The sequence below is a fragment of the Juglans regia genome, chromosome 13 (genome assembly GCF_001411555.2).
Source record: "Juglans regia cultivar Chandler chromosome 13, Walnut 2.0, whole genome shotgun sequence".
Lineage (NCBI taxonomy): Eukaryota > Viridiplantae > Streptophyta > Magnoliopsida > Fagales > Juglandaceae > Juglans > Juglans regia.
In genome coordinates, this window is record NC_049913.1 from 21,187,510 (window position 1) to 21,202,239 (window position 14,730).

At 38.9% G+C, this 14,730-nt stretch overlaps 1 pseudogene; it reads left to right on the forward strand.

The window, feature by feature from the left end:
* The first annotated feature begins 1,921 nt into the window (after positions 1 to 1,921).
* LOC109005815 lies at positions 1,922 to 14,461 on the forward strand (annotated as a pseudogene).
* The last annotated feature ends 269 nt before the right edge of the window (positions 14,462 to 14,730 follow it).

A 14,730-nucleotide genomic window follows, 5' to 3' on the forward strand; every position in this document is an offset into this window, starting at 1 on the left:
ACCGTTGTGTGCACCTCACCCAACAGGAGGGTAACTGGGTAGCCGGCATGGAACACGGGGGTGATTAGGTGCCTGTGAGTATGGAGCAACAGAGATGTGGTGGTGCATGGAGCCCACATTCAGCTCTTAACGGTGGGCCTCGCGCGTACATCTCTTTAGAACCTCAAAAGTGGTGGATTGGCTATCAACCATCCAAAAAGGAGAAAAACTAATGAAAACTTAAGCTCCTATCTCCACTCATGCATTTGACTAGGCATTTTTTATTGAATAAATATAGATAGAAATTATTATTAGGATCATCCATTTTGCACATATAATGTGGCATCATCTAGACCACACATCTCCCCAAGTGAGTGTTAGGAACAATCAACTAGAAACAGCCATGCAGTGAATGCAAAGTGTGCACTGCTATAGTGACTTCTCTCTAGCATTACTCTTTTTATTAGAAAGGTTGAGATCAGAAAAGATATTGTTTAAGGGAGGGGGAGAGGGCTTTTTTTTTTTGCTGGCTTTGACGTATTTGTAGTTGAAAAAACTCTGATTTTTCACGTCAAGAGTGATACTTTATGGAAGACAGGCACATATATAGTACATTAACAAAAAAAGGGTGCTAAATTGTTGGCTTTTCTATCCATTTCAAATGATTGAAATACTTGTTAATGAGGGGATAAAAAAAAGTACCTTTTACTAGGAGTTTCTTTGGAGATTCATGTATGAGCTGATCATCTTCTTCCTCGATTATTAGCCCATTTCTCTGCTCGATAAGACCATAACCGAGAGAGTGCCCACTAGAAAGAGATAGATAGAGAATTAGCTAAAAGAGAGTACGTTCATGTTGATATGAAGATCTAGTACAAGTTTATAAATGGAACATGCGCAGTCAGGTGCATGCATGTGGTGTCCGTCAAATTTGGTACTCACAGTAGGTTTTGGGCTCCAAGATGCTGATCTATGATCTGAGGCTACTTGGACTGCTAGGCTGCTGTCCATTATGTCCAACACATAAACAATATTTAGTAGTCTGCGTGATCTGCATGCAGAAAGTAATCAAATATCTAATTAATTAATTAGGAGGAAGAATCTCAATATATAATTACGGCCTCTTGCAATTAATCTGTTAGAGTAAAATTAATTTATTAGTTGGGAGATGAGAAATATTTTTTTCTTTTGCTAGAGTAACTTTAATTTATACTTGCATGAATTCTCTATACAAGTAATATGAGAGATTCTCATCAATTTATCAAAGAAATTTAAAAGATACAAAATTTGCAGAACATGACTCTCCTTTACATGCAGCAAACTATTGTTCAGATAACGTTATATCCAGTTTGAAAAATGATTCTTGCAACCGCCTAGTGCCGGGCAACCTGCTGCTGATGTGGCAAAATGTCATCGAAACAAACCGTTTCACTCTACAGCCTTCCCTTTCCTCATTCTCTCCCTCTCTAGGTTTAATCTCTTCCTCAATCCCCCTCCTCAAGAACTCTCACTCTCGATCCTTCCACGAAGCGCATCTCGTCGAAGATGGCAAGTCCATCCCCTCGAAGCATTGAAGAAACCTCGACAGCACCTTGAAGGTTCATTCTGCTGCCAATTACAAATTTTATTTTGAAGTCTGCATTGGGTGATTTAATGGACTCCAAAAATGATTCAGACATTAACAAGGTAGTTCAACAAATTGGCTTCCTAGGCCTACAACTTTCTAATAAAGGAAAATTTTATTCTAAGACCTTAGTTGAAGATGTGGCTACACTTTTTCGTTGTAAATATTCTTCTGGAGTTGATTACCCTTCTGCAGAGTATGGATAGAGCACATGAGGCAGACTCTCACATTGTATTTATCCCACACCACGTTTTGGTCCATAGCGAAGGAGAGAACGGGTAGTGGGAAAGAGACGAGGTGGGTTTTGGAGAAGCATCAATGGCCAAAAACAAAAACACCTCACAGAACCCCGATAATCAGGTTCTTTTCCGTTCCATCATTTTATCCGAAAGGAAACAGGGAGCTCAAGCCGAAAAGAACGTAAATTCTCCTAAACCATAAACTGATCTTCTACTTACCTCCAAAAAGATGTCAAAGTCACTGCAGATTTTCACTCCAAGCTCCGATAGAAAACCAAAAAGAAACCCGAAATAACTCAAAGAAACAATTTCACAACAATGCAAACTCCCAAATTAAGGAGATTGATAAAGAACGTGGAAGTGAAGGTTCACCAAGGTGAAATCTTGGAAGCGTGCAGAGAAAGACGAGACACAATCAAGATGATCACGATGGGTCTCTGACGAAGGGATGTTAGTTTAGATTCTGAAAAAGTGTGGGAGAGAAAATGAAAAAAATTTTAAAAAAAATCGAGGCGTGAGGAAAGGATGCAGCTTTTCTCTGCCTTTTGCCTCTTAGTTCTTCTAATACAATCTTAACATACAATTGGTATGCAATCATTAAGGCCACGTCAGATTTAAAATGAATTGTTTATTTTTTATTCATCTAGCCCTGCCTGCTAGCTATCTACCGGATGAAAATCAATTGTTATATCAAGTGTGTCTCGATATTATGAACACTATTCGTCGCTGTTTTTTAAAATTGATCCTCACTTAGGGCAGGTTTGGAGGGTGAGATGAGAATTTTGTGTTTTTTTTTTAAATTTAAAATATTATGTTTTAATATTATTATTGTTTTGGGATTTGAAAAAAGTGTATTGGGATTTGAAAAAGTTGAATTGTTTATTATATTTTATATGGGAATTTGAAAAAGGTGTAATGATGAGATGACATAAGATGAGAATTTTGTGTTTTGTTTAGTGCCCCAAACCTGCCCTTAATCTGTATGATATCTTTATCTCTAGCGATGAACGCACTCGCCAAATCAGTGTCTCATCTACCTAAAACTCCGCTCCTCTGCCTATATTCTATTTACGTCCATATGGGCGCATATTAGCGTTGAAGCCACCGTCCAAGGGCTTCTCCGAGGCTTCAAAGCCACCCCAGAACCTAAGCTGTCATCATTCCAACCTCTCCTTAACGATTCCACAGGCAATTTTTCACTCGCTTTCCTCTGAGTCAACAAGACCCAACTCTCCCTCGCCGTCCTCCACCTGCCATCCTCCAAATTAATCACTCTGTGTAATAACCGGGCCTCAAGCCCAGCCCTTTTAGAAGGCAACCGGATACTTGAAGCCTGCCCAGCCCACGTGCATGTGTTGAGGGACTCGGACGACGCCGTTTTGGTAAGTAATTCCTCTCATTTCCGTCGGTTTCTTCTCCTTCCCTTTCTTCTTCTCCTTTCCTTCCCAACTGCTCTGCCTCCGAAAATTTCTCCATCTCGTGTGCCTCGTCTCCACGCTGTTTCGGTTTATGCAGTTTCTTCACAGATTTTTTTTCTTCCGCATCACATCTGCATCACACTTGAAACACCCAGAAAAGTTTCCTCTCTACAGATTTCGGTTGGTGCTGCAATTTCCGTGGGTCTTCAAACATCTCGCCGTGGACTTGGTTGCACGGTAGTGAGTTTGTTTTTTTTGTTTTTCTTCTTCCATCCATTGTTTTCTCTGTATCTCTTAGATGATTTTGTGATTTTTCTTCCTTTGGGTTTCGGCTTTGGGCAGCGTTTTCGTGAGTCTTGCATACTGCCTTCGTTGAAGCTCTTCTTTGAAGTATTTTCCTTCTATTTTCAGTAAGTTCCGCCCACCATTAAATCCTTAGTCTCTCTTAATTTTTACTAGCTGTTACACATTCCATAAATCATTGTATTTCTTCCCTTCAGGTTGTTTGTGCAGACCATTAGTTTCTTTCAGTAGAAGATTTTGTGACTTTTATTTTGGGTTGATGTATTTTAATTGTTGGAGCAGTGGAGTGTGTTGGAATTATGGATGTTGAGGAGTATAATTTTGGGTGTTTTGTGAGTCGGCTTTTGAAGTATTATTTGAGACTTTTTGGTGTAAAATGATAGGTGTTTTGGAACTAGTTGTATTAAACTTTTGTACAAATTTTGAATTGTTGAATGATTAGAGTATTGATGTGTGCACTGAAATTGTTTTATTCGAAGGTTGGAATTAAAGTTTGGGTTGGATTATGTTTTAATTATTGGAGTTGCTGTGGTTGGTTTTGGAAATAATTATAGTTGGTTGGTGTTAATAGAAGGTGGTGGCTGTTTTGGGTTTCAAATGCGAATGGTTTGAAGAGAGAGTTGTTCGGGTTTAATTGTTAGATAGTTATGGAGCTGTGAAGGGACTGTTTTGATTTATTACTTAATAAATAGCAGCCTACTAGATTGGTTGTTAAATGATGGATATATGCTTCTTTTTGTTTAGGTGGTGTTACTATTAGAGTTCCGGCTCAGGGTGTTGATAATACGAAGAAGTCAGGTAAGCGGGGTTCATATACTAGTTTTGCATAAAATAAATAAAAGGAGGTTGACTTTGAGAATAAATGTGTTTATTTTCTTTTTGAAAGAGATGATCTGAAAACAACCTCAGATGTTTATTCTGCATATGCATAAATTCTATATAAGAGAAAGTGTTTTTCTGTCGTGACTGGTGTAGACATGAGCTAGTTTTGTGCACTTTATTTCTAAACTATGTAAAAGAGCGAATATGAAAATCTAGAAGTTTTGTTATGAACAAATGAGAATATTTTGTTTATGTTTATCTCGAACATGTGAAATGATCTGAAGCTTTTCAGTGTTTTGTTTTGGAATGATGTGTCATCTGAAAACCTTGGCATGAAGTTCTGATTCTGTATATGATTGTAATCGGATTTTCGATGAAATCTTTTCTGTTTCTGTTAAGGCCCAGCCACGGGTATAATGGTGGTTTATAACCCTACCACGGGGTGAAACATGGAATATGGCCCAGCCACGGGTATAATGGTAGTTTATAACCCTACCACGGGAGTGAAACATGGAATATGACCCAGCCACGGGTATAATGGTGGTTTATAAACCTACCACGGGGGTTAAATATGGTATTGTCCCGATGTGATACTAAACGATGATATGATTATAATGTTTCAGTTTAGAAATGCCAACGGATTTTCTTTTTGGAATAAGTTTATTTTTCTGGAAACTTCGCTCTAATGCTTTTGTACAAAGTTTCGTGTCTGCATTTTGAAAGTAAAGGTTTTGTTCTGCTTATCAAATGTTATAAATGCTCATGTTTACATTCTAGTATATGCTTTCTGCTTGCTGAGTTGTTGATAACTCACCCCGTTAATCTTCATAATATTTCAGATGACATCGATGGTTTAACTGAGGATCAGTATTAGAGTCTATGGAGAAGATTAGCAGTGATTTGTTGTTGGGTATCTCATGATATTAGTGTTGGTGTTTGAGGTTAATTATTTTTTTTAAGTTTGCTTCAATGGATTTAGACGGTTTATGGAGACTTATGTTAATGTTATATTATTTCTAGTTGTTATTTGAGACATGAAGAAAAGTTGATTTTATTTGGGTTGTTGGATTGAATATTGGATAAATGAGTTTATATGGTTTATTTTAATTGAAGTATTTACGTTTGATTTTAGGTTTGGGAAAATATATATTCTTGATTATCATGTTTTATGAGTTAATTCTCCGGACCTTCGGGGACGGGGCGTTACACTCTGGCTCGCCAACCTAACTAAGCTGGCTATTTGGTCCGATACCACGCAGCTCTTCTTCAATGGCAATCTCATTATTTGAGATCCTCACTCGATGTGCTTTGGTCTACTTGGACAGACGGTGACCTTGTCGCGCTCCTCAACTACTCAAATCTCCAAATACAAAAGCTCAACGACCACCCCTCAGTTATCTGGCAAAGTTTTGACTTTCCCATTGATACCCTCGTCGAGACCCAAAATTTGACCGCCAACTTGTCTTTGATTTCGTCGAATGGGCTTTACTTGATGAGCTTAGGTTAAGACTTTTGGGGCTTATACTCAAACTTTGGATCGAACTCTAATCAAATATACTACAAACACACAGCGATGGAGGCCAAAGTAGAGGTAGTCAAAGGGCAAGGACTGATTTACGCCCAAGTAAACACATACGGATATCAGGCCATGTATCAAAATGGAAGCAAACCAATGGACATACAACCCATCAACAACTTCCACAGACCCATCAATGGATTCCTCCAACTCCAGTTAGAACAGGACGGGAACCTCAAAGGATATTACTGGGACTGATCAGTGTGGCCCTTGAACTACCAAGCGATCTCAGACACATGCGAGCTCCCGAGTCCATGTAAGTCGTAAGGTTTGTGCAGACCTAGGTATGGCTGCTCATGTTTGGACAACCGAACTACATTTCACTCAGGCGAGGAGTGTTTTCCCTTGGAGACTGGTGACTTTTGCAGCGAAGAAGTAATCAAAGATAACTTTTGACTAAGAGAGAAATATTGATGCATCATACGACCATGAAACTACTCACAAAAAGTTTTATTCACATCTGTGGGTCACAACTAGTGAAATCATGGCTCCTTGTTGTAGACTCATTTCACCAGTCTACCATTATGCTCATGTTGGTTGATATTGTTCTTCAACTGCTTTCTTGCAAGAGCTGTGAAAGGGCATGTAATTACGGAAGAGTGAGGAAGGGCAAGTCTAAGGGAGGGAGCTAGGGGAGGGAACGATTTACAGGGGGAGAACATGTTCGAAGAAAGATGGGGAGAATGGGAGCTCTCGATTAGGAGGGAGGGAGAATGGGATGAGGAGAGAGGGAGAATGGGAGCCAAATTGTATTCATTTCATCAAGTCCAAAACGAACCGTTTCATTTTCCACTTAAGCACCTCTTGCGCAGTGGCTACGCATGCCGCTTGTATCCAGCATTTTTGTTTGCCTTTTTCTCCGCTTCACACATAGCCTACGATTGTATGAAACTGCATTTTTATTTGAGGAAGAAAACAAGAAAAGCCTAAGAGAGAAGGAGAAACAAGGTGCGATGTGGAAGAAAATAAGAAAAAAGAGAGAAGGAGAAACAGGTGCAAGAAGTAGAGGAAAACCAAAGCCTGTTCGGTTATTTTTTTATTATTAGACTACGGGCCTAAAATCTTTGTTTTGGTGGATTATGACTTTTTTGGGCTTGATAATTAGGTTATTTTTCTAAAGGGCCAAGGTGAGATTTGAGTCGAGAATTTTCTAAGACAAGTTGGATTATTTTTAGAAATTGAGTCAAGATCCATGACTCAAGAAAAAGCCCAAGACCCAAGCCCACACCCATTCGTTTTAAACCATGATAAACAACTCTCAGTTTTTGAAATATCGCCACCACGCACATTTCCACTCTCATGCACGTCTTTTTTTTTTTTATCTAGGTTTTAGTTGGGGTTCTCAATCGCCTTTTTATAATAAGCTCCATTCGTTTTAAACCATGATAAACAACTCTCAGTTTTTGAAATATCGCCACCACGCACGTTTCCACTCTCATGCACGTCTTTTTTTTTTTATCTAGGTTTTAGTTGGGGTTCTCAATCGCCTTTTTATAATTAGCTCACCCCCTGCGTGAAACGAAAACCCTAAGCCGCACCCCTTTGAAGCCATCCCTTCCATGCATATAGCCCGTGCGTGACCATCCACCAGGAAAAATCAAACTGTGCACCCCCGTTGCCGTCCAAGACCCTTACTGAAGCCCAAATGAGAGCTTCCCTACTGCCTCTGTGTTACAAACCCCCACAGCGTCGTCCCTACACCACCACCATGAATGCCCATCTACTCAACCAACCCACAACCCAGTATGCCACCATCCCCCCCCCCCCAATCTCAAGGAAACTCAGCACGTTACACCCCTGTTTTTGCAACTCAAAACAGAGCAAGCTACGTTAGGTGACACCAACCACAGTGCAATAAACTCAGCGATGTCGTCAACCCTCCATGCCTTCATCGCCTTTGCATAAAGGTGCCACCGAGCACCTCTCGTCACCCATGTTGTTGTTCCACTCGGTAGGGCTACGACCATTGGTTGCTTCTCTCTCAATCTCTCCCTCTCACCGTGTGCTTCTCTCGTTCATCACACTCTCTCCCTCTCTATCATTTTCAACTACCCAGGCGCCACCCTCATCGTCGTCAACTACAGCCATGTTAGGGACCTCGGTCTAGTCCCTAAACATTGGGTCGTCCTCGCCTTGGTTCTACTTGTGATGACCGATTGCCCTATTGCTTGGACTTTTAACAATAATGGCAATGTATGATGGTAATGATGAGTTCCTAGGTTGATGAAGGTATGGTGTTTAGTGGCGAAATGGTAATGATGATGAGTTCAGATGATCTAAGTGATGAATATGGGTGTTTGATGCTAAGTGGAACGGATTGAAGGTTGCCTTTGATGTTGGGGCCTTTTGGATGATGATTAGGATTGTTATAGTGAAGTGTAGCTAGGGTTTTGTGTGGTGGCTAAGGATAATTTCGAGATTGCGAAGAGATGGATTAGGGTTGGAGTCTAGGATGGGATGCTAGGGTTTGGAATGATGTGGAAGAATGAGGCTAGGGTTTGGTGGCTAGGGTTGCAAGGTGTTTGAATGAGTCTAGGGTTGCTCCTTGACTTTAGGGATTGATTAAAGATACGATGACGAAGATAGGATTTGGATAAGGTAAATGGATGAAAATGGATGGTGTTTGAATGAGTCTAGTTACTAGAGTTTAGGGATTTGGAGATGGAATTTGAATATGGTAAGATAGGGTTGGGATATGGCAAGATGATGTTAGTCTTTGATTGACTTGAGTGATTTTAGGAATGAAGTAATTCTAGGGAAGTTCCCAGAATTAAGGGATTGGCTAGGATAAGATAAGGAAGATGGGATTTGAATAGGGCAAGAGGTTGGAAATCTTTGGTTGACTAGATGGATTGGAAGAATTGAGAGATTTTAGGAATGAAGTGATTCTAGGGATGAGTCAACTTTCCTAAGATTAAGGAAGTTTCCAAGTGGGACTCTTGATGGATGGTTAGGGATTATGGAAGACAAGTGTTTTGACTAGAGTTTATGGAGATGATGGAGGCTAGGTATGGTAAGTGACTAATATGGAAAGATGGTGGTAAGAGAATTTCGGCTAGGTCAATGGATAGGATGAAGGGTGGCTAGGGTTAGGATTCCTAGAGTTTAACAAATCCTTATGGAGGGCTAGGGTTACCAGATAAGGCAAGATTTGTGTATGACAAGATGGAGGCTAAGTGGATCTCGGCTATGGCTAATGGCTATGAAGGATGAAGGGTAAATTTGGGATATGGACAACTAGGGCAAACACTATAGTGGTCAAATTATAGTGTATGGATAGATTGAATGGGGCAATGGAAATATATGGATGAACACGCATGAACAAGAAGGATGAACAATATGGGTGAACAAGATGGATGAACAAGATGGAAGAGTATGATCAAAGGATGAATGGACTCAACAAAAGAATGTGAAAACTCTCTTTTTGGTTTATATGGATATTTTGATATGCTAGAAAATATATGAACATCAAAGACAAATGAAGAACATGATGAACAAGTGATATACACTCAAGAACAAAGTGAATAAAAGATATCCAATTCAACTATGATTCACTAATTGCACATAGATGAAATAAACCTCTTTATTGATAAACTTGAAAAAAATAACAACTTGGATTCATGAATTGCACCAAGTTGTAAGAACAAGATAAGTTGTATCACACCTATTCACGAATTGCAAGGTGATGATCCTCTACTAGGGATTCACGAATTGCACCCAAGTAGACCAAGTGCCTAGCACTGAAAGGGTGATATCAAAAACAATAATCTACCCACTTAGGGAATTTTCCAAAGGTTCAAAAGATGTAAACTAAATGCCTAAGAGTCCTATTTATAGAGAATACAGAGTTGAAACCCTAATAGGTCCCTTGCTAAATATAAATAAATAAACAAATGATAGTGGTGTGGAACCCATGGAGGCCCACGACATTGGCCCTTGATGGCCTTGACTGGCCCATGCATGCCTAGGACCATGTCTTAGGGCGGTTTTTGATGGGGTCTTGACATTCCCCCTTCCTTCAAGATTATCCTTGTCCCCAAGGATCAAATTTGACAAACTCAAGCCCACATAATCTTTTCCTGCCTCCTTCAAGCAAAACAATTTTCCCAACCTATACACAATGACTTGGACATGGTGGCCTCACAAGGCTTGACTTCCTTGATTAGCAAAGTGGTCCAACTTCTTTTCTTCTCCCCCTACTACTCTTAGGAAAATCCACTCTATGCCTCATTGGTCCCCAGTCATAAGCCCTTCTCTCCTCATAGTGGTCTCCCTTGTATCTTCTCTCATGGTGGCTTTCACCTCTCTCTTGATGGTGCCATCTCCCATCAAAGTAAGTGCTTTGGCCATAAGGCCTCTCATTATTTTTTCTTTCAAGCCTCTCTAGACTTGCATTTGTCTCCCTCCTCCTGGCTTCAAAGTTTTTCTATTATCTTCACTCCTATGGCAAGTGGCTTTCATGGTCATCCTTAACTTGGTCAGGGTAGTGTTGACCTCATTAAGGATGTGGCCTTGTTGTACGCCCTTCTAATGCCACAAGGCGCTCTAATTCTAGAGTGTCCTCATGCATGGTGATGGTTCAAGTTTCAAAAATCCAACCTTGAGTTGCCCTCCTTGTCGGGTGGACAACCCCTTCTTGCAACAAGCTTGAGGTCTAACCTTAGGTCTTCCACCAACTCGTGTGGTTGACCCCTACAAACAATCTTACTCTGTTCTCCTCCTCAACCCCTAAACTTCAATTTCTCAACACAATAAAAATAATGGAATCCTCGAGGGACTCCCCCAACCAATTCACAAAGTGTGAGTTATCGCGTTGTTTACCTCAGGAAGAAGTGAGAACTTCTTAAGAACGCCTAACAAGAATGAGCCTTAATGAGACTCTCAACTAACTTTTCAATGAAATCTCTTGACGAAAGTACCAATAATGTTAGGGCTTCTCAAGAGCACCAAGCAAGATTGACCCTCAATGAAAGCACCATTAATGCTAGGGAACATTAATGGTTCCAAGCAAGATGGGTTTCACCAAAACCTCTCAATGAAAGCACCATTAATGTTAGGGACATCGGTCTAGTCCCTAAACATAGGGTTGTCCTCGCCTTTGTTCTCCTTGTGATAACCGATTGCCTTAGCCCTCTTGCTTGGACTTTGAACAATAATGGCAATGTATGATGGTAATGATGATTTCTTAGGTTGATGAAGGTATGGTGTTTAGTGGCGAAATGGTAATGATGATAAGTTCGAGTGATCTAAGTGATAAATATGGGTGTTTGATGCTAAGTGGAACGGCTTGAAGGTTGCCTTTGATGTTGGGGCCTTTTGGATGATGATTAGGGTTGGTATGGTGAAGTGTAGCTAGGGTTTTGTGTGGTGGCTAAGGATGATTTCGAGATCGGGAAGAAATGGACTAGGGTTGGAGTCTAGGATGGGATGCTAAGGTTTGGAATGATGTGGAAGAATGAGGCTAGGGTTTGGTGGCTAGGGTTGGAATGTGTCTGAATGAGTCTAGGGTTGCTCCTTGACTTTAGGGATTGATTAAAGATAAGATGAGGAAGATAGGATTTGGATAAGATAAGTGGATGAAGATGGATGGTGTTTGAATGAGTCTAGCATTGTTCCTAGAGTTTAGGGATTTGGAGATGGAATTTGAATATGGTAAGATGGGGTTGGGATATGGCAAGATGATGTTAGTCTTTGATTGACTTGAGTGATTCTAGGAATGGAGTGATTCTAGGGAAGTTCCTAGAATTAAGGGATTGGCTAGGATAAGATAAGGAAGATAGGATTTGAATATGGCAAGAGGTTGGAAGTCTTTGGTTGACTAGATGGATTGGAAGAATTGAGAGATTTTAAGGATGAAGTGATTCTAGGGATGAGTCAACTTTCTTAAGATTAAAGAAGTTGTCAAGTGAGGCTCTTGAGGGATGGCTAGGGTTTATGGAGATGATAAAGGCTAGGTATGCTAAGTAACTAATATGGAATGATGATGGCAAGGGAATTTCGGCTAGGTCAATGGATTGGATGAAGGGTGGCTAGGGTTAGGATTCCTAGAGTTTAGCAAATCCTTATGGAATGCTAGGGTTACCAAATAAGGCAAGATTTGTGTATGGCAAGATAGAGGCAAAGTGGATTTCGGCTTGGGCTAATGGCTATGATGGATGAAGGGTAAATATGGGATATGGACAACTAGGGCAAACACTATAATGGGCAAATTATAGTGTATGGATGGATTGAATGGGGCAATGGAAATATATGGATGAACACGCATGAACAAGAAGGATGAACAATATGGGTGAACAATATGGATGAATAAGATGGAAAAGTATGATCAAAGGATGAATGGACTCAACAAAGGAATGTGAAGACTCTCTTTTTTTGTTTATATGGATATTTTTATATGCAAGAAAATATATGAACATCAAAGACAGATGAAGAACATGATGAACAAGTGATAAACACTTAAGAACAAAGCGAGCAAAAGATAGTCAATTCAACTATGATTCACGAATTGCACGTAGATGAAATAAACCTCTTTATTGATAAACATGAAAGTAACAAAGATAACAAAAACTTGGATTCATGAATTGCACCAAGTTGCAAGAACAAGATAAGTTGAATCACACATATTCACAAATTGAAAGGTGATGATCCTCTACTAGGGATTCACAAATTGCACCTAAGTAGACCAAGTGCCTAGCACTGAAATGGTGATCTCAAGAACAATAATCTATCCACTTAAGAAATTTGCCAAAGGTTCAAAAGATGTAAACTAAATGCCTAAGAGTCCTATTTATAGAGAAGTCAAAGTGGAAACCCTAATAGGTCCCTTGATAAATAAAAATAAATAAATAAACAAGTGATAGTGGTGTGGAGCCCATGAGAGCCCACGACATTGGCCCTTGGTGGCCTTGGCTGGCCCATGCATGTCTAGAACCATGTCCTAGGGCGATTTTTTATGGGGGCTTGACAAGCCAACTCCCTGCGCCGTCACACGTTCCCTTCTTGGTGAGCCCCTACCTTGCAAAGCTAATTTTCGCACAAGTTTATGTTATATATGTTTTGATCTATTAATTAAATGAAATTACAATAGTACCATTTACTAAAAGTTGTATTAATGTGCTTTTAAACTTGTATTACGTATTAGTACTTTCTAATTTATTTATGTTTTACAAAAATCTTTTAAGTAAATTAAATTGGTATTAAGTAAGGTTTTCTTTCAGAAAGTAAACAATAATGTTGTATTTTATTTTTATGATCTAGCTTACTATATTGTTGTTGTATAATTTAAAATATTTTGGTATAATTATAATATCTAGTATCAGATTTTATAATTACACCTCAAGAGTAAATAGGTCAGACTTTTAAATGTTTTAGTCGAAGTTATTAAATGGACATTGATGATTTTAGAAAGTGACGATATATTTTGAGGTTATGAGAATTCTAAGTTTTGAGGAATTAAAATAGGTTATTTTAGAAGTTTAGGCTTAAATATCGAAATACATGGCTGATTGAAAATTTACGGGAATTACGTGATTATCTTATAGGTGACGATTGTTAAGTGTTCGGCATTGTTGAGGAAATTTTCGAAAAAGTTAAGAAGTCCAGATAAGCGACGTTCCTATGCTAGACTTTGCATAAAAATAAAATGAACTGAGGTTGATTTATGAAAATGTGCATTATATGTTTTGAAAATAAATGTAAAAATAATCTCAATTATTTGTTCTTCATTACTCATTGAACTCTAATGAAAAAGAAAGTATTTTTGTCACAACTGGTGTAGACATGAGCTAATTTTTGACATTCTATTATTGACCTATACAAAAGAGAGAATATGAAAATTTATGCATGATTATGTAAATATGCTTTGGATCTGCTTTGATTATGAAGATGATATGATTTTGTTCAGTACTCTGTTTGGAGAAGATGTGATTTCTGAAAACTTTTGGCATGACCCTCTTATTCTGAATTTGATATTGTTTCCTCACTGTTCAGTTACGGCCATGCCACAGGTGATAATAGTGGTATACGGTCCAACCACGGATAATAATAGTGGATACTGCCCTTGGTTAATAGTGGATACGGCCCAACCACTGGTAATAATAGTGGATACGACATTTCCACGTGTTATAGTAGTGGTCTCTATTTTGAGTGCACACCTTGGTGACAGAGTGATTTATGTTCTGCTTGGCTATCCGCAGATGCACAACCCTACCACGAGGTTATACATGTCCTCTGTTCTGATGATCATCATCATCATTTATGCTATGCCAAATGATATTTTTGAATGAAATTATTTCTGAATCTTCGCTCTAATATTTAGATAACATATTCTGCTTCCGCACTTTGAAAATAGAAATGTTTTGTTATGCATTCTGATCTCTATAAATGGTCATGTTTACACACTAGTATATATTCTTTACTTACTGAGTTGTTGATAATTCACCCCTTAATCTTCATTATAATTTTAGATGACATTAATGGTTCAGCTGAGGATCGGTATTAGAGTTTGTGGGCAAGATTAGTTGTGGATAGTTATTAGGTACCACGTGGTACTAGTGCTGTTGGTGGACTTTATTTATTTAGTAGGTTGATTTCAATATGTTCAGAAGGTTTATGAAGACTTATGTCAATTTTATTTTATTCGAATTTGTTAATTGAGACATGAAGAGAAGTTGACATTTTTATTTGGGTTATTGTCACTACAAGAAAACTGTTTATTTGTAGCCATTTAATTTCAGCGAAATGACTATTTACAACCAAAATGAGTCTGTT